Source organism: Oncorhynchus nerka, linkage group LG3 (assembly GCF_034236695.1).
Source record: "Oncorhynchus nerka isolate Pitt River linkage group LG3, Oner_Uvic_2.0, whole genome shotgun sequence".
NCBI classification, from domain to species: domain Eukaryota; kingdom Metazoa; phylum Chordata; class Actinopteri; order Salmoniformes; family Salmonidae; genus Oncorhynchus; species Oncorhynchus nerka.
In genome coordinates this window covers 76,336,592-76,359,277 of record NC_088398.1, presented here as the reverse complement: position 1 = coordinate 76,359,277, position 22,686 = coordinate 76,336,592, and the positions used below count along the sequence as shown (strand labels likewise).

The 22,686-nt window shown below is 43.4% G+C and overlaps 1 protein-coding gene across 5 annotated transcripts in view; it reads left to right on the top strand.

The window, feature by feature from the left end:
* LOC115117816 (tensin-1-like) overlaps positions 1 to 22,686 on the top strand; it is a 351,789-nt gene that overhangs the window by 285,852 nt on the left and 43,251 nt on the right. The window lies entirely within an intron of this gene.

Sequence of the window (22,686 nt, the reverse complement as noted above, 5' to 3'; positions counted from 1 at the left end):
CTTCACCTTGACCAGGGCTGCGTCCAATAGAGCACAACGATGTGGATCGTTCAGATAGAAATACAGTATATTTGGTAGAACGGACATATCTCTCTGATACGATATGTAGAGTAAGGCATCATGTCTGCTCTATCTGTGGCATTTCTATCTTCTACTCTATTTGAAGCATTTCTATCCACCACTCTATTTGTGGCATTTCTATCTACCACTCTATTTGTAGCGTTTCTAGCTACCGCTCTATTTGTGGCATTTCTATCTACCACTCTATTTGTGGCATTTCTATCTACCACTCTATTTGTGGCATTTCTATCTACCACTCTATTTGTAGCGTTTCTAGCTACCACTCTATCTGTGGCATTTCTATCTTCTACTCTATTTGAAGCATTTCTATCCACCACTCTATTTGTGGCATTTCTATCTACCACTCTATTTGTAGCGTTTCTAGCTACCGCTCTATTTGTGGCATTTCTATCTACCACTCTATTTGTGGCATTTCTATCTACCACTCTATTTGTGGCATTTCTATCTACCACTCTATTTGTAGCGTTTCTAGCTACCACTCTATTTGTGGCATTTCTATCTACCACTCTATTTGTAGCATTTCTAGCTACTGCTCTATTTGTGGCATTTCTATCTACCACTCTATCTGTGGCATTTCTATCTTCTACTCTATTTGAAGCATTTCTATCCACCACTCTATTTGTGGCATTTCTATCTACCACTCTATTTGTAGCGTTTCTAGCTACCCCTCTATTTGTGGCATTTCTATCTACCACTCTATTTGTAGCATTTCTAGCTACCGCTCTATTTGTGGCATTTCTATCTACCACTCTATTTGTGGCATTTATATCTACCACTCTATTTGTGGCATTTCTATCTACCACTCTATTTGTAGCATTTCTAGCTGCCGCTCTATTTGTGGCATTTCTATCTACCACTCTATTTGTGGCATTTCTAGCTACCACTCTATTTGTAGTGTTTCTATCTACCACTCTATTTGTGGCATTTCTATCTAAATGTGTCCCTGAGCTTTAGCCAACAGGCGAGCAGCTGTTCCTCCGATGGCTAGAAGGTCACACCCAAACACCTTATCTTTTTGACGACTTGAGTCCAATCACCTCTTCTAAAATACTCTGAAATACAATGGGGTAAAATGAAGCAATTCCATTACTCTTCGAGCACTTGTGATCAATGTTACCCTGTGAAACTCAACTCAAAACAGTCCCACTACTAGCTAAGCTAAGTGTCTCATAGACTTCACTGACTAGCCTGTAGCTAGGAGTTAAGGTGAGGCACCGACTAGACAACATAACCAAGAGATCACATGACTAATTTGAGTCCCAATGTCAAACGAATATCTATTCCCCTTATCAATAGGTTAATCTAAATCGACCCGTCCAGTCAATGTGGGGTCGCAGGTAGCCTAGTGGTTAGACCATTGGACTAGTAACCGAAAGGTTGCAAGATCATATCCCCGAGCTGACAAGGGAAAAAATCTGTCGTTCTGCCCCACTGTTCCTAGGCCCTCGTTGAAAATAAGAATTTGTTTTTGACTGACTTGCCTAGTTAAATAAAGGTAAAATTAAAAAAAATGTGTTTCCTATGATCTCATTATATTAATGTGCGAGGTAGTTAGAGATGAGTGAGATAGATGGAGCCAAGAGGTGTCCTTTTAGGAACCCAGCAGGGGTCTTCAAACAGTCCTGAGTCTTGTTTACTATCCAACTGTCAATCCAACTAGCATATTGTGGCTGTTGCACAACCCACCACATTTCTAGAATAGTTGGGGGTGCGAGTTAGATTTCTGTGTGTGTGTGTCTAATTCGAACGCAATCTCCTCTGTCGCCAAAAACACACACACAGTCTCACACTCCTGTGCAGCCCTATGTGGTGTGTGTCACATAAGAGGAGTGACAGAGTGTGTGTGTGATCTTCCTCAGTACAGGCAGATAAACAGGCAGTGAGCTGCTGGGAGTTGGTTAGTTGTGTTACTCTCTCTTCTGTTGACATCCTGATTTGTCGACACTGGTCTTCTTCTACTGGATCAGAAGGCTGAACAGTTGACAGTAGAGACAAACTGTACAAACAACAACAAGTGAGTAGTGCACTACATTCTGCAAATGATGAGACGTGCACTTATTCTTTGAAACCCACTTTTCAAATACTTATTGACATCAGACTTTTTAATCACTGACTACTTGGTGATGTTCTGTACTAGTGAGGTGTAAGTTCAGGAGGCTGTGTACATTATTGTATGTCTCTACAAGGCTGTGTGACTGACAGATTCTATTAAATTTCACTTTTTGTCTCAAAATCTATAAGAAATTCTTGTTTTGCTAAAGGTTGTTTTCAGACAAATATGATTCCATTGAATGTTCACATAATTATCTAACTTTGAATGTGGAATTCTAATATTTTTAACATTTTAAACGCTACTGTTTAAATGAAGACATGTTTTAGTGAGGCTTTATTATCTAGCTGTACAAAGTGCAACATCTTAAATCAAAATGCATCTTGTCAAATGAAATCTTATCAATTTGTGTGTGTGTGTGTGTGTGTGTGTGTGTGTGTGTGTGTGTGTGTGTGTGTGTGTGTGTGTGTGTGTGTGTGTGTGTGTGTGCGTGCGTGTTTGAGGTACAGTAGAGGTATTACTATAACATCACCGTCCTCTGGAGATTGATTTAGACTGTAGATACTGGAGGTTGATTTAGACTGTAGATACTGGAGGTTGATTTAGACTGTAGATACTGGAGGTTGATTTAGACTGTAGATACTGGAGGTTGATTTAGACTGTAGACACTGGAGGTTGATGTAGACTAGATACTGGAGGTTGATTTAGACTGTAGACACTGGAGGTTGATGTAGACTGTAGACACTGGAGGTTGATGTAGACTGTAGACACTGGAGGTTGATGTAGACTGTAGACACTGGAGGTTGATTTAGACTGTAGACACTGGAGGTTGATGTAGACTGTAGATACTGGGGGTTGATTTAGACTGTAGACACTGGAGGTTGATGTAGACTGTAGATACTGGAGGTTGATTTAGACTGTAGACACTGGAGGTTGATGTAGAGTAGACACTGGAGGTTGATTTAGACTGTAGATACTGGAGGTTGATGTAGAGTAGACACTGGAGGTTCATTTAAACTAAAGACCCCGGAGGGTGATGTAGACTGTAGATACTGGAGGTTGATTTAGACTGTAGACACTGGAGGTTGATGTAGAGTAGACACTGGAGGTTGATTTAGACTGTAGATACTGGAGGTTGATGTAGAGTAGACACTGGAGGTTGATTTAAACTAAAGACCCCGGAGGGTGATGTAGACTGTAGATACTGGAGGTTGATTTAGACTGTAGACACTGGAGGTTGATGTAGATACTGGAGGTTGATTTAGACTGTAGACACTGGAGGTTGATGTAGACTGTAGATACTGGAGGTTGATTAGACTGTTGACATTGGAGGTTGATTTAAACTGTAGATACTGGAGGCTGATGTAGACTGTAGATACTGAAGGTTGATTAGACTGTAGATACTGGAGGTTGATTTAGACTGTAGACACTGGAGGTTGATGTAGACTGTAGACACTGGAGGTTGGTATAGACACTGGAGGTTGATGTAGACACTGGAGGTTGATGTAGACTGTAGACACTGGAGGTTGGTATAGACACTGGAGGTTGATGTAGACACTGGAGGTTGATGTAGACACTGGAGGTTGATGTAGACTGTAGACACTGGAGGTTGATTTAGACTGTAGATACTGGAGGTTGATGTAGACTGTAGATACTGGAGGTTGATTTAGACTGTAGACACTGGAGGTTGATGTAGACTGTAGACACTGGAGGTTGATGTAGACTGTAGACACTGGAGGTTGATGTAGACTGTAGACACTGGAGGTTGATGTAGACTGTAGACACTGGAGGTTGATGTAGACTAGATACTGGAGGTTGATTTAGACTGTAGACACTGGAGGTTGATGTAGACTAGATACTGGAGGTTGATTTAGACTGTAGACACTGGAGGTTGATGTAGACTGTAGACACTGGAGGTTAATGTAGACTGTAGACACTGGAGGTTGATGTAGACTGTAGACACTGGAGGTTGATTTAGACTGTAGACACTGGAGGTTGATTTAGACTGTAGACACTGGAGGTTGATTTAGACTGTAGACACTGGAGGTTGATTTAGACTGTAGACACTGGAGGTTGATGTAGACTGTAGACACTGGAGGTTGATTTAGACTGTAGACACTGGAGGTTGATTTAGACTGTAGACACTGGAGGTTGATGTAGACTGTAGATACTGAAGGTTGATTAGATTGTAGATACTGGAGGTTGATGTAGACTGTAGATACTGAAGGTTGATAAGACTGTAGATACTGGAGGTTGATTTAGACTGTAGATACTGAAGGTTGATTAGACTTTAGATACTGGAGGTTGATGTAGACTGTAGATACTGGAGGTTGATTTAGACTGTAGACACTGGAGGTTGATTTAGACTGTAGACACTGGAGGTTGATTTAGACTGTAGACACTGGAGGTTGATGTAGACTGTAGATACTGAAGGTTGATTAGATTGTAGATACTGGAGGTTGATGTAGACTGTAGATACTGAAGGTTGATAAGACTGTAGATACTGGAGGTTGATTTAGACTGTAGATACTGAAGGTTGATTAGACTTTAGATACTGGAGGTTGATGTAGACTGTAGATACTGAAGGTTGATTAGACTGTATTCACTGGAGGTTGATGTAGACTGTAGATACTGGAGGTTGATGTAGACTGTAGATACTGGAGGTTGATGTAGACACTGGAGGTTGATGTAGACTAGACACTGGAGGTTGATTTAGACTGTAGATACTGGAGATTGATGTAGACTGTAAATAATGGAGGTTGATGTAGACTGTAGACACTGGAGGTTGATGTAGACTGTAGACACTGGAGGTTGATGTAGACTGTAGACACTGGAGGTTGATGTAGACTGTAGACACTGAAAGTTGATTAGACTGTAGATACTGGAGGTTGATTTAGACTGTAGACACTGGAGGTTGATTTAGACTGTAGACACTGGAGGTTGATGTAGACTGTAGACACTGGAGGTTGATGTAGACTGTAGATACTGGAGGTTGATGTAGACACTGGAGGTTGGTGTAGACTGCAGACACTGGAGGTTGGTGTAGACTGTAGATACTGGAGGTTGATGTAGACACTGGAGGTTGATGTAGACTGTAGACACTGAAAGTTGATTAGACTGTAGATACTGGAGGTTGATTTAGACTGTAGACACTGGAGGTTGATTTAGACTGTAGACACTGGAGGTTGATGTAGACTGTAGACACTGGAGGTTGATGTAGACTGTAGATACTGGAGGTTGATGTAGACACTGGAGGTTGATGTAGACTAGACACTGGAGGTTGATGTAGACTGTAGATACTGGAGGTTGATTTAGACTGTAGACACTGGAGGTTGATTAGACTGTAGATACTGGAGGTTGATTAGACTGTACACACTGGAGGTTGTTGTAGACTGTAGATACTGGAGGTTGATGTAGACTGTAGATACTGGAGTTTGACGTAGACTGTAGATACTGGAGGTTGATTAGACTGTAGATACTGGAGGCTGATTAGACTGTACACACTGGAGGTTGATGTAGACTGTAGATACTGAAGGTTGATGTAGACTGTAGATACTGAGGGTTGATGTAGACTGTAGACACTGGAGGTTGATGTAGACTGTAGATACTGGAGGTTGATGTAGACTGTAGACACTGAAGGTTGATTAGACTGTAGATACTGGAGGTTGATGTAGACTGTAGATACTGGAGGTTGATGTAGACTGTAGATACTGGAGGTTGATGTAGACTGTAGATACTGGAGGTTGATGTAGACTGTAGACACTGAAGGTTGATTAGACTGTAGATACTGGAGGTTGATGTAGACTGTAGATACTGGAGGTTGATGTAGACTGTAGATACTGGAGGTTGATGTAGGGCTATGGACATGCAGGATGTATGCTGTCTAAATGGAACACTCTTCCAGATGACTCATTACACACTTTAACAGCTGTGTGCGTGCATGCGTGCTTGCGTGCATGAGTCTGTCTGAGTCTGTGGGAACATGTTTGTTTTAGTATTCGGGTTAATGTACAATATACACCAACCCAGCCTTCTCCTGATCACACAGCGTCTGACCAGCATCCATTGAATCATGCAACACATTGTATCCTCCATCTGAATGTGTTTAATGTTTGTTGACATTGTGTGTTGTGGGGACGCAGTGTTTTTCAATCTCACAGGACACAGAGAGGTGAACCGTCTAGCTAGCCTTCTCTAGCCTTTGTGGTGGAAACCGACCCAAACTAGTCCCAGTCTCAGTCATTCTGTTTAGGGCTTTATGGATTACATTGCTTTGACTCCAAACTTAAGCGGTTGGGCGTTGTGTAACCGATCAGGAATTAATGCCCTTTAGGAGAAGGTGACAGGCATAAAAACATAAAGTGTGAGGTCTGATTACTTTGAGGTGCAGGGAGCCTGATTGGTAATATAGTGTTGTGGATGGTTCCCAAACAGAGGGTCGGGGCCTACTTGTGGCTTATGGCTACGTCTAATATTCTAATATTCTGGGGGACAAGCCTGTCTGCCTCAGGAGTGGCTACCAGATACAGTATACTGCCTAGTCTTAAAGGAACAAAGTTAGCAGTTAGGGCTGATAGCCTGGAGCTGTTAGCATGTTTTTGGTAGCATGTAGCTGTTAGCATATTTTTGGTAGCATGTAGCTGTTAGCATGTTGTTATTAGCCTGTAGTTATTAGCATGTAGCTGTTAGCCTGCAGCAGTTAGCATGTTGATGTTAGCCATGGGCGCTAATAGGCATGAATGACTGGTTCTCACACAGCTTGACTCAAGCCATTGTCAGCTTGATTCCAGCTGGTGTCCAGACAGTCTCCTCTCTCTATCTCTCTTTCAGCTGTTTGGCTGACACGGTATAACAGTGTTTTTTTGTTGTTACATTGGGCTTAACTACCTTGGGAAACGGCCGTGGGTAGAGGAGTGGAAAAGAGGACAGGAGGAAGAGATGAGGACAGGAGGAAGAGATGAGGACAGGAGCAGCATCTCACCCTGTCATTATTAACCACCACGACCTAGTTTCTAATTTGCTCTACCCAGGTCTCCTCTCTTCACAACGTCTCCCTGCACGGTCACTTAGCCTGTTGAATAGACAACCCTCTGACCTGAGCTGGGTGGATGGACATAAGGCTGACATTTACTGGGGAAGAGGTTTGGGAAGAGGTTTAGTTACACATACGCAAACACATGCACACACACGGGTGCACACACACACACACACACACACACACACACACACACACACACGCGCGCACACACACACACACACACACACACACTGGGCTCCTTGGGGGATGCAACCCTACACACTCCTCATACCATTTCTTTCCTTTATTCTGTCACTGACACCCTTCATCAGCAAGACCGATTCAGTAATTAAGCCTTCATTTGACCAGGTTGCACACCGTGACAGATAATGACATAGGTAAAACATCTAACTTTTTCAACACTTAGTAGAGAAATACATTGTAAGTATTGAGATATGCAATCTGCTTCTTGCCCCCTTAACTGAACAAGGCCAACTAGGGTGCTGCACTGTAGTGGGCCTGAGGAATTAGTTCAATTTCAGGACATTAAAAAGTGCTGATTCACCACCCATTCCGCACACTGCCAACAGTCTGGCAACACAAACACACATACTGTACAAAACACACACACACTGCACACAGCCAAAAGTCTGGCAAGGCCGTGTCTCCCTCTGTCTGTCAGCTCCACCACATCGGATCCTTTGAATTACTTAATTGTCATCCAATGATGTGCCTGAACTAGTGAGACACTACAGTCAGCCAAATGGAACAGGCAGCAACCATGGAGGCAATGGGACTTTGGGATTTTCGCAAGAAAGTCGCAAGCTGGAGTGGATAATCTGATAGTCGGGGTTCTCCAGACAAATCAAATCAAATTTCATTTGTCACATGCGCCAAATACAACAAGGGTAGACCTTACCATGAAATGCTTACTTACAAGCCCTTAACCAACAGTGCAGTTCAAAAAGAGTTAAGAAAATATTTACCAAATAAACTAAAGTAAAGAATTATAAAAAGTAACACGATAACATAACAATAACGAGGCTATATACAGGGGGTACCGGTACCAAGTCAGTGTGCAGGGCGTACAAGTTAGAGGTCATTTGTACATGTATGTAGGGGTGAAGTGACAATGCATAGATAATAAACAGCGAGTAGCAGCAGTGTACAAAATAAATGGGGGGGGGGGTCAATGTAATAGTCCGGTGGCCATTTGATTAATTGTTCAGCCATCTTATGGTTTGGGGGCTGAATCTGTTAAGGAGCATTTTGGTCCTAGACTTGGCATTCTGTTATGGCTTGCCGGAGAAAAACAGTCTATGACTTGGATGACTAGAGTCATACATACAGCCATTTTCCAGCCAAGGAGAGGGCTCACAAAAGTCAGAAATAGCGATTAAATGAATCACTAACCTTTGATGATCTTCATTGGCTGGGTTCAGTAGACTGTCTCTGACTGGGTTCTCTAGACGGTCTGTGGTTGGGTTCACTAGACTGTCTGTGGCTGGGTTACCTAGACTGTATGTGGCTGGGTTCACTAGACTGTCTGTGGATGGGTTCTCTAGACTGTGTCTGGCTGGGTTCACTAGACTGTCTGTGGCTGGGTTCTCTAGACTGTCTGTGGCTGGGTTCTGTAGACTGAATGTGGCTGGGTTCTCTAGACTGTCTGTGGTTGGGTTCACTAGACTATCTCTGGCTGGGTTCACTAGACTGTCTGTGGCTGGGTTCTCTAGACTGTCTGTGGCTGGGTTCTGTAGACTGAATGTGGCTGGGTTCTCTAGACTGTCTGTGGCTGGGTTCTCTGGACTGTCTGTGGCTGCGTTTTCTAGACTGTCTGTGGCTGGGTTCTCTAGACTGTCTGTGGCTGGGTTACCTAGACTGTCTGTGGCTGGGTTACCTAGACTGTATGTGGCTGGGTTACCTAGACTGTCTGTGGCTGGGTTCTCTAGACTGTGTCTGGCTGGGTTACCTAGACTGTCTGTGGCTGGGTTCTCTAGACTGTCTGTGGCTGGGTTCACTAGACTGTATGTGGCTGGGTTCACTAGACTGTCTGTGGATGGGTTCTCTAGACTGTGTCTGGCTGGGTTACCTAGACTGTCTCTGGCTGGGTTCACTAGACTGTCTGTGGCTGGGTTCTCTAGACTGTCTGTGGCTGGGTTCTCTAAACTGTCTCTGGCTGGGTTCTCTAGACTGTCTGTGGCTGGGTTCACTAGACTGTCTGTGGCTGGGTTCTCTAGACTGTCTGTGGCTGGGTTCACTAGACTGTCTGTGGCTGGGTTCTCTAGACTGTCTGTGGCTGAGTTCTCCAGGCTGTCTGTGGCTGCGTTTTCTAGACTGTCTGTGGCTGGGTTCTGTAGACTGAATGTGGCTGGGTTCTCTAGACTGTCTGTGGCTGGGTTCTCTAGACTGTCTGTGGCTGCGTTTTCTAGACTGTCTGTGGCTGGGTTCTCTAGACTGTCTGTGGCTGGGTTCTCTAGACTGTCTGTGCCTGGGTTACCTAGACTGTCTCTGGCTGGGTTACCTAGACTGTCTCTGGCTGGGTTACCTAGACTATCTGTGGCTCGGTTCGCTAGACTGTCTGTGGCTGGGTTCTCTAGACTGTCTGTGGCTAGGTTACCTAGACTGTCTGTGGCTGGGTTCTCTAGACTGTCTGTGGCTGGGTTACCTAGACTGTCTGTGGCTGGGTTACCTAGACTGTATGTGGCTGGGTTACCTAGACTGTCTGTGGCTGGGTTACCTAGACTGTCTGTGGCTGGGTTATCTGGACTGTATGTGTGTGAATGTACCGCAAAGCTCTGAGAGCCCATCGGCATTACAAAGGATTACAACATTCAAAGTTAATTGTAAGGGAATAAGCTATGTGTATGGAAATAAGGCCTTTAATAAGAGGATATATCACCCACGTATACACACTTTGTTCACTGTCAACCTACACTTTAAGCATATTTTGACTTTTCAGTGTCATCTCATAGGTTTAGCTGACTTTTTGGCTTTAAGATGATGATTGGTTCAGGGAGCTAGTAACAAACGATTTGAGGAGGAAGAATCGGAAGTAGTCGAAGAACCAAATGAATTGAAAGCATCCACAGAGGATGAAGTCGATTTGAACTGCACTAAATTGGTATGATGGCTTATGAGTAGTGCTTATCCTCAGTCTGCTTGTAGGAAGGAGATGTGGAAATGAGCTGCCTCCTGGACTCCTTGGGTCCTCTCCAGCCATGGCGAGCCGATTAAAGCATCGCCTCATATGACCTCAGACTTTTCCCATTTAGGGCTGTGAGCTGAGCAGAACTTGATTGCTCTACATAGAGGGAGACGCTGCGGCTGTGACACATTATTGTGTGTGTGTGTGTGTGTGTCTGTGTGTGGGGGGGTGTGTGTGTGTGACTGAGTGCATGTCTATATGTGTGTTTTCCTGTGCAGATGACTGAAGGTATCTGACCATTCTGCAACAAAACTCAATTGAAATGATCCTGTCTTTCCAAACACATGATTTAAGTAGTGCTGTCTCATTGATCTAGAAGGTGCCATTGATGTATATTTACTGATCTCCAGAGTGGAATCCTGTGCTGACAGTACAGTACGTGTTTGTGGAAGATACAGGATGGCTTTAGACTAAGGTAACAGCATGATGCTCAAAGGACTTACTGACTGGATTTCAACTACTGTTCTTCCAAAGCCAAATCTGTTCCTTATTGTGGAGTTGTATCTGTCCTTGCGCCTTTACAGGCACATCAGCTTTTCACACAGAATTGATGTAATGGCCACTGAAGACCCAGTCAATAGTTTAGCTAACTGTGTCTAAAAACAGCTCCATGTGCAGGTGGAGATCTAAGTAGCCTACTCTCCAGAGGGCCTGGAATGGTTTGGCTCCATTAGTGCCCAAGGTTATGTTCTCAGAGAAAGCCGTTATCATCACAACATTTTTTTTCAATGTAGCACTTGTGGACCGTGAACCGCCCCACACACACACACAAATGTTCTGGTGTGTTTGGAAGTTGGAATGTACGTTCACACACACACACCCACACGAACTGGGATCAAAGGTAATACTGGGGAGCATCTGGAAGACATTATCTCTAAACATCTGACAAAACACTCCATCGAGAGGGTCACTTGGTTTCAATTCCCATTTCCAATGTTGTATTATTAACAGTAATTATGTAATACTAATAATATAATAATAATATTATTTTTTATTTTAATTGTACCTTTATTTAACTAGGCAAGTCAGTTAAGAACAAATTCTTATTTTCAATGACGGCCTAGGAACAGCGGGTTAACTGCCTGTTCAGGGGGCAGAATGACAGATTTGTACCTTGTCAGCTCGGGGTTTGAACTTGCAACCTTCCGGTTACTAGTCCAACGCTCTAACCACTAGGCTACCCTGCAGCCCCATATAATAGTTATAATATAATAGGTGTAAAATAATGGGTAAAATATAATAATATAGTAGTAATAATATACTGGTAATAATATAATACTTATAATATAATAGGTATAATATAATAATATAAATAATATAATAGTTATAATACAATAGATATTAAGTAATAGTAATAATATCACAATGATTATATCGTAATGTAATAGTAAAAATGAAATAGTTATAATATAATAGTTATAACATAATAGTAATAATATAATATGTATATTATCATAGTTATAATATATTAGATATATTATGATAGTAATAATATAATAGTTATAACATAATAGTAATAATATAATATGTATACTATCATAGTTATAATATATTAGATATATTATGATAGTAATAATATAATAGTTATAATATAATAGGTATAATGTAATAGTTGTGGGTATAATATAGGTATAATGTATAATGAAATAGGTATAATGTAAAAATAGTATTGTTGTAATATAATAATGTAATAGTTATGATGTAACAGTAATAATATAATAGTAATAGTAATAATATATTAGTGATAATATAAATATAAATAATATAATAGTTATAACATAATAGGTATAATATAATAATAATGTAATAGTAATAATATAATAATATAATAGTAATAATATAATATTGCAATAGTAATAATATTATAATGGTAATGATATAATAGTAATAATATTAATGACATAATAATGTAATAGTAATATAGTTATAATAGTAATAATATAATATTAATAATATAGTAGTACAAATGTAATAGTAATATTATAATAATAGTAATATAATAGTAATAATATAATAGTAATACTATTATATATAATGTAAAGTAGCTTGAGATGTTATCTCAGAGAACACCTGATTCACTCCAAGGGTAGCACGATCTCACACACACACACACACGCCCACATAGTTTGAGACAGACAGGGCTGGGCAGGGCTGGGTAATTAGGCAGGAAAAGGTTTCAGGGATGCAGACAGGTCCCCTGACAAATGTGTGTGAGATCATACAGCAAAGCAATTTTCTCCTGGAGCCAAGAAAACAAACACACGCGTTCGCACACACACACACACACACACACACACACACACACACACACACACACACACACACACACACACACACACACACACACACACACACACACACACACACATGCTCAAATTAACAGCCACAATAGACATAAATATTAGTACTCTTCACACACGCTTGCTCCCTTGCGCAATGCAAGTATGCATACGCATGCACACACACACACACACACACACACACACACACACACACACACACACACACACACACACACACACACACACACACACACACACACACACACACACACACAGAAATTGTGTGGCTGTTGTAAAATGCTGCGACGGCATCTCTGTTTGGAATCTGACCTCATCTCATGCTAGTGGGCATGGCCTGTTCTAAAAAGAAGACACTTCAGATATACATTCAGGAGGGAGAACGACAGCCTGAACAGTCTTCAGCACTTACTTTATAGCTTACAATAGACTGCTATCATCATTATTAACTCTGAGTGGACTGAGCAGCATGCAGTTGTACAAAGATGATGATGATGATGATGATATGATGATAATGTTGATGTCTTGATGATGATGATGATAATGTTGATGTCATGATGATGATGAAATGATGATAATGTTGATGTCTTAATGATGATCAGGGTTAATCAGAGTGTATACATGTGTATCAGGGTGTATCAAGGTGTATCAGGGTTTATCAATGTGTATCAGGGTCTATCAATGATTATCAATGTGTATCAGAGTTTATCAAGGTGTATCAGGGTGTATCAGGGTATATCAGGGTTTATCAATGTGTATCAGGGTGTTTCAGGGTATATCAGGGTTTATCAATGTGTATCAGGGTGTTTCTGGGTGTATCAGGGTATATCAGGGTTTATCAAGGTGTACCAGGGTGTTTCAGGGTGTATCAGGGTTTATCAATGTGTATCAGGGTGTTTCAGGGTATATCAAGGATTGTCAAGGTGTATCAAGGATTGTCAAGGTGTATCAGGGTGTATCAAGTATTGTCAAGGTGTATCAGGGTGTATCAAGGTTTATCAAGGTTTATCAAGGTGTATCATGGTTTATCAAGGTGTATCAATAATTATTAAGTTGTATAAGGGTCTATCAAGGTGTATCATGATCAATCAGGGTAAATTGGAGTTTATCAAGATGTGTAAGAGTGTATCAGGGTGCATCATGGATTATCAGGGTGTATCAGGGTTTATCAAGGTTTATCAGGGTGTATCAAGGTGTATCAGGGATTATCAAGGTGTATCAGGGTTTATCAAGGTGTATCAGGGTGCATCAATGTGTATCAGGGTGTATCAGCGTTTATCAGGGTGTATCAATGTGTATCAGGGTCTATCAATGATTATCAAGGTTTATCAGGGTGTATCAAGGTGTATCAGGGTGTATCAGGGTTTATCAGGGTGTATCAAGGTTTATCAAGGTGTATCAAGGTGTATCAGGGTGTATCAGGGTTTATCAAGGTGTATCAAGGTGTATCAGGGTTTATCAAGGTGTATCAGGGTGTATCAATGTAGTATATCAAGTTGTGTCAATGTTTGTCTTGTCACATTGGAAGAGAGAAGCAGTATGTTTGTTCTCTGTGGTTCTGTTCTCTGTTCAATTGTTTCACAGTAAAGCCAGTGTTTCCTAAGCGATGTAAATGTAGGAGATCGCTAGGTAAGATGGAGTCTTCAGTGGAGCTCAAACATAAGAAATCTGTAGTTAAAATCTTAGTAAGGAAATGTCAGTACACTGTATATTGTGTACATGAACAGGACTACATTGTGCAGATACAAAGTCGGTGTGTGTGTGTGTGTGGGGGGGGGGGGGCGTGTAATCTCATTGGTACCCTGTTCCAGATCAGATACTATTGAGAACCTCCAGCCAGGTCACCCTTGATACAAGTCAGTATTCAACGTCCATCCATGTCTAAAGGCGTCGGGAAAGGATGTGGAAACCCGGCCACTAGGGGGAAACAGTGAGCGCTGTTACCTTCAAGTGGAATATGCCTCTGATTCCAAAGATTGCTAGTTGGAATCTAGTGATAAAGTTTTTTTTAGATATATTGTTTTAACCCTATCCCAAACAACCCTTACCTTAAACATTTTTAGTCAATATATAACCTTTAGATTTTGGAGTAAGTTGACTGAAAACACATTCTCATTTACATCAAACAACCTGGCAAATAGTTACAGGTGAGAGAAGAGGGGGGATGAATGAGCCAATTGTAAGCTGGAGATGATTAGGTGACCATGATGGTATGAGGGCCACATCTCAGGACACCAGGGTTAACACCCCTACTTTTATGATAAGTCTGGGATCAGTGACCACCAGGGACTGATCATCCCATCTGAAAGACAGCACCCTACACAAGGCAATGTCCCCTCTGCCCTGTGGAATTAGGATTTTTTTTTAGATCTCTCTGGCCCTCCAACACCACTTCCATCAGCATCTGATCTCCCATCTCCCTCTCTCTCTCTCTCTCCTCTCTCTCTCTCTCTCTCTCCCTCTCTCTCTCTCTCTCTCTCTCTCTCTCTCTCTCTCTCTCTCTCTCTCTCTCTCTCTCTCTCTCTCTCTCTCTCTCTTCTCTCTCTCTCTCATTCTTTTTCCTTCTCAGTCTTTCCCCAATTCAGGGTGTGGTTTTTCCTTTCACAGTAACGGCTTGTTTCTATTCTTTAGCGTTTACTCTGATAGCTAGTAAAATGTCAGACATTGAACCTAGTTACAACAGTAAAAGTGGCTAATTTTCATGGGTGGGTGAGAGGTGGAGGCTGTGTAGTGTGTGTGTTGAGTATGATTTGGTTGTTCCTTGTGTCTGTGTGAACATGCATTTGTGTGCAAGAGAGAAGGAAACAGAGGGAGAGAGAAGGGTGATGTCACTCAGTCAAACGCATACCGTGGTGTGTGCGGCTGCCTGTCTCCCCACACATACACCGACACACAGAGACTGTTGTGAGAGTTCCCAGGACTTAAGAGCAGGAGCTCACTCAGAGTAGCTCAGACAGGCAGCTATTCACCACTAGTCCACAACAACAGCAGCAGCAGCTCTCACAATACAATTAGCCTCCTGAGCCAAGAGAACTCCCCCCCTATTCATCTCCGCAATGCTGTACTCCGGGGGTTCCGCTTTGGGGTAGCACCTGGGCTTTTCTCAGATTCCTCTGGACTATACCAACTGCTGTTTTCACACAGGTAGGGGAGCTCCTTTCACGCTATCTGTTTTGTGCTTAGTGAAAACCTTCTACTGTGTAAGCTCCAAACCCACTGAAAGTAAGATCAAAACATTTAAAAGTAATTTTGTTCTCAAGTGCTTTGCCATGTGTGTCTTCGTTATTAATACGGGTTATTCAGCGATGCTTTATTGAGCTGCAACTGTTGATTTACTATCTGATGCCTGTTATGGATTACATATGGATCTGTTGCCGGTTGTGTCACATATGGATATGTTGCCGGTTGTGTCACATTTGGATCTGTTGCTGGTTGTGTCACATTTGGATCTCTGAAGTGTCTTTGTAGGGTAGCAGATGTTTAGTCTCTGAAGTGTCTTTTTTAGGGTAGAAGATGTGTAGTCTCTGAAGTGTCTTTGTAGGGTAGAAAATGTGTAGTCTCTGAAGTGTCTTTGTAGGGTAGAAGATGTGTAGTCTCTGAAGTGTCTTTGTAGGGTAGAATATGTGTCATCTCTGAAGAATCTTTGGAGGGTAGAAGATGTGTAGTCTCTGTAGTATCTTTGTAGGGTAGAAGATGTGTAGTCTCTGAAGTGTCTTTGTAGGGTAGAAGATGTGTAGTCTCTGAAGTGTCTTTGTAGGGTAGAAGATGTGTCATCTCTGAAGTGTCTTTGTAGGGTAGAAGATGTGTAGTCTCTGAAGTGTCTTTGTAGGGTAGAAGAAGATGTAGAAGATAGTCTCTGAGAGTGTCTTTGTAGGGTAGAAGATGTGTAGTCTCTGAAGTGTCTTTGTAGGGTAGAAGATGTGTAGTCTCTGAAGTGTCTTTGTAGGGTAGAAGATGTATAGTCTCTGAAGTGTCTTTGTAGGGTAGAAGATGTGTAGTCTCTGAAGTGTCTTTGTAGGGTAGAAGATGTGTAGTCTCTGAAGTGGCTTTGTAGGGTAGAAGATGTATAGTCTCTGAAGTGTCTTTGTAGGGTAGAAGATGTGTAGTCTCTGAAGTGTCTTTGTAGGGTAGAAGATGTGTAGTCTCTGAAGTGTCTTTGTAGGGTAGAAGATGTGTAGTCTCTGAAGTGTCTTTGTAGGGTAGAAGACGTGTAGTCTCTGAAGTATCTTTGTAGGGTAGAAGATGTGTAGTCTCTGAAGTGTCTTTCTAGGGTAGAAGCTGTGTAATCTCTGTAGTGTCTTTGCTTATTTCTCTGGAACCTTCCAGACTCCCAGTAAAGGAAGCTGGGTGGGGTTGTCCGGGGCGACGGATGCCAGAGTAGACAATGACGGAAAGGCTCACTTTTTCCAAGCAATGTTGATATTTAAAGGAAATCCTGGACTGTAGGTCGTTACGTAGACCTTTCCTGCAGTCAAATGACCTAGTGGCCTCATGATGGGAATGTTATTCATATTTTTATATTTTCACAATTAATAAATAAATATACATTTAAATACTGCCGAAAATCCGGTGTTTTTGTGCTAAACAGTTTTGTTATATTTTGATCTTCTGTGATGTATATAAAGTGTAATATTGCTATGCAAACTCAAAATTAAATACATTTCAACTCTATATCCGACATGGTGCGTGTCTTCTTTTTTTATCCCCATAACCATGTGTGTGAGGTGTATACTTTTGTTTCAAAGTAGATTTGTTTAAGACTACCATCAAACACTGTGTGAACCTGATTTAGCCCTCTGCAGTAAAAGGTTACAGGAAGTCCTGGTCTTTGGGCCGTTACGTAGCCCTTTCCACTCACAGACCCTGTCATCTCGTATACAGATTGAAAAAGGCAGAGTTTGTCATTGACAAGCACCTAATTTGGAACGCAGTGGCTATACAGTAACATGCTTTACATGACGTCAAAGCTCTGGCTCTGCACTTCACAGCTCTGAATGGATTTTTACTGACAGCTAATCTGAATTTGGGCACTGCACGCACAAATTGGGCAACTTTTGCTAATGTTTTGTTGTCTGAGGTAAATGCTGTAAATCAAAAGGAGTCGATGTGTTGTGAAAGATGAGACGTTAAGGATTCAAATAAATATTGCTTTGATCTCATACAAGCAAACCACACACCCATGAGTCAATGTTCACCTCACATTTCCATATTTGAAAACGGTATCAACGTTTATAATCGCTATGTTTGATCCACAGTTACAAGAATGACATGAGTTTTTCTCCACGTTGTCCAGAACAGAATGAGCTCACGTTTGTCGTATTGTGAAGAAGATTTTCCTTGCAACACGCACTTGAATGCGCTTCATTCTATGCACACCAAAGTCACAATATGTTTGTCTGAAGTGCCCTCTGAAAACCTAACTCTGTAATATCGTATTTTATAACTTAGCAAGTCATGTTGGCAATAGAATATACTTTCAAATGATACCCACCTGACCCAGATTTGGACTTATAATTTAATGTTTTTGGATTGCGTAAACAACAACGATAATTGTGTGAGGGTGGGGACGCAGGGCTGTGTTACAAACAAAACAACTACAAGTGTGCTTGCTTTAGGTCCTCAATGGCAAAGCTAGGAGAGCTCAAAAAAGCACTTTACAGTAGAAAGCTTTATCCTTCAGTTATAAAAGTGCATTGACATTTCTTAGGAACTGTGTACAGTTTGGAGAGGCGTGCTGCCACTTGGAGACACCAGTTAGACCTCTCAGTCAAAGACTTGTAATAATTTGTTCTTATCTTGTATTTACTCTGAAATGTCAAGGAGTATTCTTATTATGTTACTGAATGTATCCAGACTATTTTTAGATTTCGTTATTGACAGATGCTGTGTAAAGTACAGTAATTGTAAAACGTATATAATATCAACAGTGCAATGTTTGGATTCAATCTTCTGTCAGTTAAACTGTTGTATCCTTTGGTCTGATCAGGTGACGCTGCAGAGAGGGCTTGGTGACCCTGCAGAGAGGGCTTGGTGACCCTGTAGAGAGGGCTTGGTGACCCTGTAGAGAGGGCTTGGTGACCCTGTAGAGAGGGCTTGGTGACCCTGTAGAGAGGGCTTGGTGACCCTGTAGAGAGGGCTTGGTGACCCTGTAGAGAGGGCTTGGTGACCCTGTAGAGAGGACTTGGTGACCCTGTAGAGAGGGCTTGGTGACCCTGTAGAGAGGGCTTGGTGACCCTGTAGAGAGGGCTTGGTGACCCTGTAGAGAGGGCTTGGTGACCCTGTAGAGAGGACTTGGTGACCCTGTAGAGAGGGCTTGGTGACCCTGTAGAGAGGGCTTGGTGACCCTGTAGAGAGGGCTTGGTGACCCTGTAGAGAGGGCTTGGTGACCCTGTAGAGAGGGCTTGGTAACCCTGTAGAGAGGGCTTGGTGACCCTGTAGAGAGGGCTTGGTGACCCTGTAGAGAGGGCTTGGTGACCTTGTAGAGAGGGCTTGGTGACGCTGCAGAGAGGGCTTGGTGACCCTGTAGAGAGGGCTTGGTGACCCTGTAGAGAGGGCTTGGTGACCCTGTAGAGAGGGCTTGGTGACCCTGTAGAGAGGGCTTGGTGACGCTGCAGAGAGGGCTTGGTGACGCTGCAGAGAGGGCTTGGTGACCCTGTAGAGAGGGCTTGGTGACCCTGTAGAGAGGGCTTGGTGACCCTGTAGAGAGGGCTTGGTGACCCTGTAGAGAGGGCTTGGTAACCCTGTAGAGAGGGCTTGGGGACCCTGTAGAGAGGGCTTGGTGACCCTGTAGAGAGGGCTTGGTAACCCTGTAGAGAGGGCTTGGTGACCCTGTAGAGAGGGCTTGGTAACCCTGTAGAGAGGGCTTGGTGACCCTGTAGAGAGGGCTTGGTGACCCTGTAGAGAGGGCTTGGTGACCCTGTAGAGAGGGCTTGGTGACCCTGTAGAGAGGGCTTGGTAACCCTGTAGAGAGGGCTTGGTGACCCTGTAGAGAGGGCTTGGTAACCCTGTAAAGAGGGCTTGGTGACCCTGTAGAGAGGGCTTGGTGACCCTGTAGAGAGGGCTTGGTGACGCTGTAGAGAGGGCTTGGTAACCCTGCAGAGAGGGCTTGGTAACCCTGCAGAGAGGGCTTGGTAACCCTGCAGAGAGGTCTTGGTGACCCTGCAGAGAGGGCTGGGTATCACTGCAGAGAGGGCTTGGTAACCCTGCAGAGAGGGCTTGGTAACCCTGCAGAGAGGGCTCGGTAAACCCTGCAGAGAGGGCTTGGTGACCCTGTAGAGAGGGCTTGGTAACCCTGTAGAGAGGGCTTGGTGACCCTGTAGAGAGGGCTTGGTGACCCTGTAGAGAGGGCTTGGTGACCCTGTAGAGAGGGCTTGGTGACCCTGTAGAGAGGGCTTGGTAACCCTGTAGAGAGGGCTTGGTAACCCTGTACAGAGGGCTTGGTGACCCTGTAGAGAGGGCTTGGTGACCCTGTAGAGAGGGCTTGGTGACCCTGTAGAGAGGGCTTGGTAACCCTGTAGAGAGGGCTTGGTGACCCTGTAGAGAGGGCTTGGTGACCCTGTAGAGAGGGCTTGGTGACGCTGTAGAGAGGGCTTGGTAACCCTGCAGAGAGGGCTTGGTAACCCTGCAGAGAGGGCTTGGTAACCCTGCAGAGAGGTCTTGGTGACCCTGCAGAGAGGGCTGGGTATCACTGCAGAGAGGGCTTGGTAACCCTGCAGAGAGGGCTTGGTAACCCTGCAGAGAGGGCTCGGTAAACCCTGCAGAGAGGGCTTGGTAACCCTGCAGAGAGGGCTTGGTAACCTTGCAGAGAGGGCTTGGTAACCCTGCAGAGAGGGCTCGGTAAACCCTGCAGAGAGGGCTTGGTAACGCTGCAGAGAGGGCTTGGTAACCCTGCAGAGAGGGCTGGGTAACCCTGCAGAGAGGACTTGGTGACCCTGCAGAGAGGGCTTGGTCAACACAGAGAGATGAATGGGTATCCCTGCAGAGAGGGCTGGGTCAACCCACAGATAGATTCAAATGTCAAACAAGGGCATCGTGGACCTCATGAGGTGACCTTTGGCAGCTGGCAGGAAATGGCTCCAAAGGTCACAGGGTCAACGAACATGTCACAGGAGTTGCCCTTAACCACTGATTCATGGTCAGATGTTTCCTCATACCACTGGTATTTAAGGTTAGATGCTAGATATGTTAAAGGAAACAAAATAAGGTTACATAACCTCACAGATAAGCTAAACAACAACAGACACAAACACGCACGCACACACACACACACGCGCGCGCGCGCACACACACACACGCACGCACACACACACACACACGCCCACACACACACATATTTTAGATATACAGTATATGTTATAGACAGTATATTTTTGTCAATGCTCACTTCCTGCCCTCTGGTGGAGACTGTAATGCTGAAATGTGCTGCTTTTTAAGGTTATATTGTAATAAGAAGCATTCTTCATTCAACATCCGTTGTCCTCCTCCAGGAGTGGCTAAATATATATATGTGTATAGCACTGTGGTTATTGCGGTTTCCAATGTGAGCGTGAGCGGCAGTTTAAAGGCCAGCTGCTAAGTGGTCGTTACAGGAAGAGCAGCTTGGCACTGGTGCTTTTAGGAGGTCATCATTCCCCTTGACATGACCCGACCACAAGGATGATATGGGAATACTGTGTGTGTGTGTGTGTGTCTGTGTGTGTGTGTGTGTGTGTGTGTGTGTGTGTGTGTGTGTGTGTGTGTGTGTGTGTGTGTGTGTGTGTGTGTGTGTGTGTGTGTGTGTGTGTGTGTGTGTGTGTGCGCCTGCGTACGCGTACGTGTGTATGTACGTGTGCATTCTTGTGCGTTTGTTCATTTTCACAATAGTGAAAGGTGTAATTAATATTGTAATAATTGGTGTAGTTGTGATTTATAATTGTCTGTCTAGCCCGAACCATGAAAAACAGCCCCAGACCATTATTCCTCCTCCACCAAACTTTACAGTTGGCACTATGCATTGGGGCATGTAGCGTTCTCATGTCATGCGCCAAACCCAGATTTGTCCATCGGACTGCCAGAAGGTGAATGTTGACTCATCACTCCAGAGAAAGTGTTTCCACTGCTCCAGTGTCCAATGGCGGCGAGCTTTACACCACTCCAGCCGACGCTTGGCATTGTGCATGGTGATCTTAGGCTTGTGTGCGGCTCCTCGGCCATGGAACCCCATTTCATGAAGCTCCCTACGAACAGTTTTTGTGCTGATGTTGCTTCCAGAGGCAGTTTAGAACTAGGTAGTGAGTGTTGCAACCGAGGACAGACTATGTTTATGCTTTTCAGCACTCTGCGGTTCCGTTCTTTGAGCTTGTGTGGCCTACCACTTCGTGGCTCAGCTCTTGCTGCTCCTAGACATTTCCACTTCACAATAACAGCACTTACAGTTGACCGGGGCATCTCTAGCAGGGCAGAAATTTTACAAACGGACTTGTTGGAAAGTAGGCATCCTATGATGGTACCACGTTGAATGTCACTGTGCTCTTCAGGTCGGGCCATTCTACTGCCAATGTTTGTCTATAGAGATTGCATGGCTGTGTGCTCAATTTTATACACCTGTCAGGTAACCACTAATTTGAAGGGGTGTCCACAAACTGTACCTCAATCGTCAGCGTACAGTCAGTCTAGTTTTATGCCATCAGAACCGTGTGATACATAGATCACACACAGCATACTCTGTATACAAACACATAAAACATACTCGCTCACTCATTTCTTAAAGGCCAATGCTTTTCAGGTGGTGGAAGTTAGTGGTATTGGCTTGATAAAGTGCCAGCCAGGCATTTGGCATTTCATCCCTTTTTCCACACTGCATATCACAGACCCATTCTTATTTACTGTCAGAGAGAGGCTGGTAAAATAGGCAGAAGTGGTTTCACACTGAGAAATTACAACTTCACCACCTACTTCACTCTCTCCTTTTCCCTTCTCTTCTCCTCCCTCTTGACACTTTCTGTTTTAGTCAATTATACTGGATTTAGTTGCTTTATCAGTATTACAGGTCTGT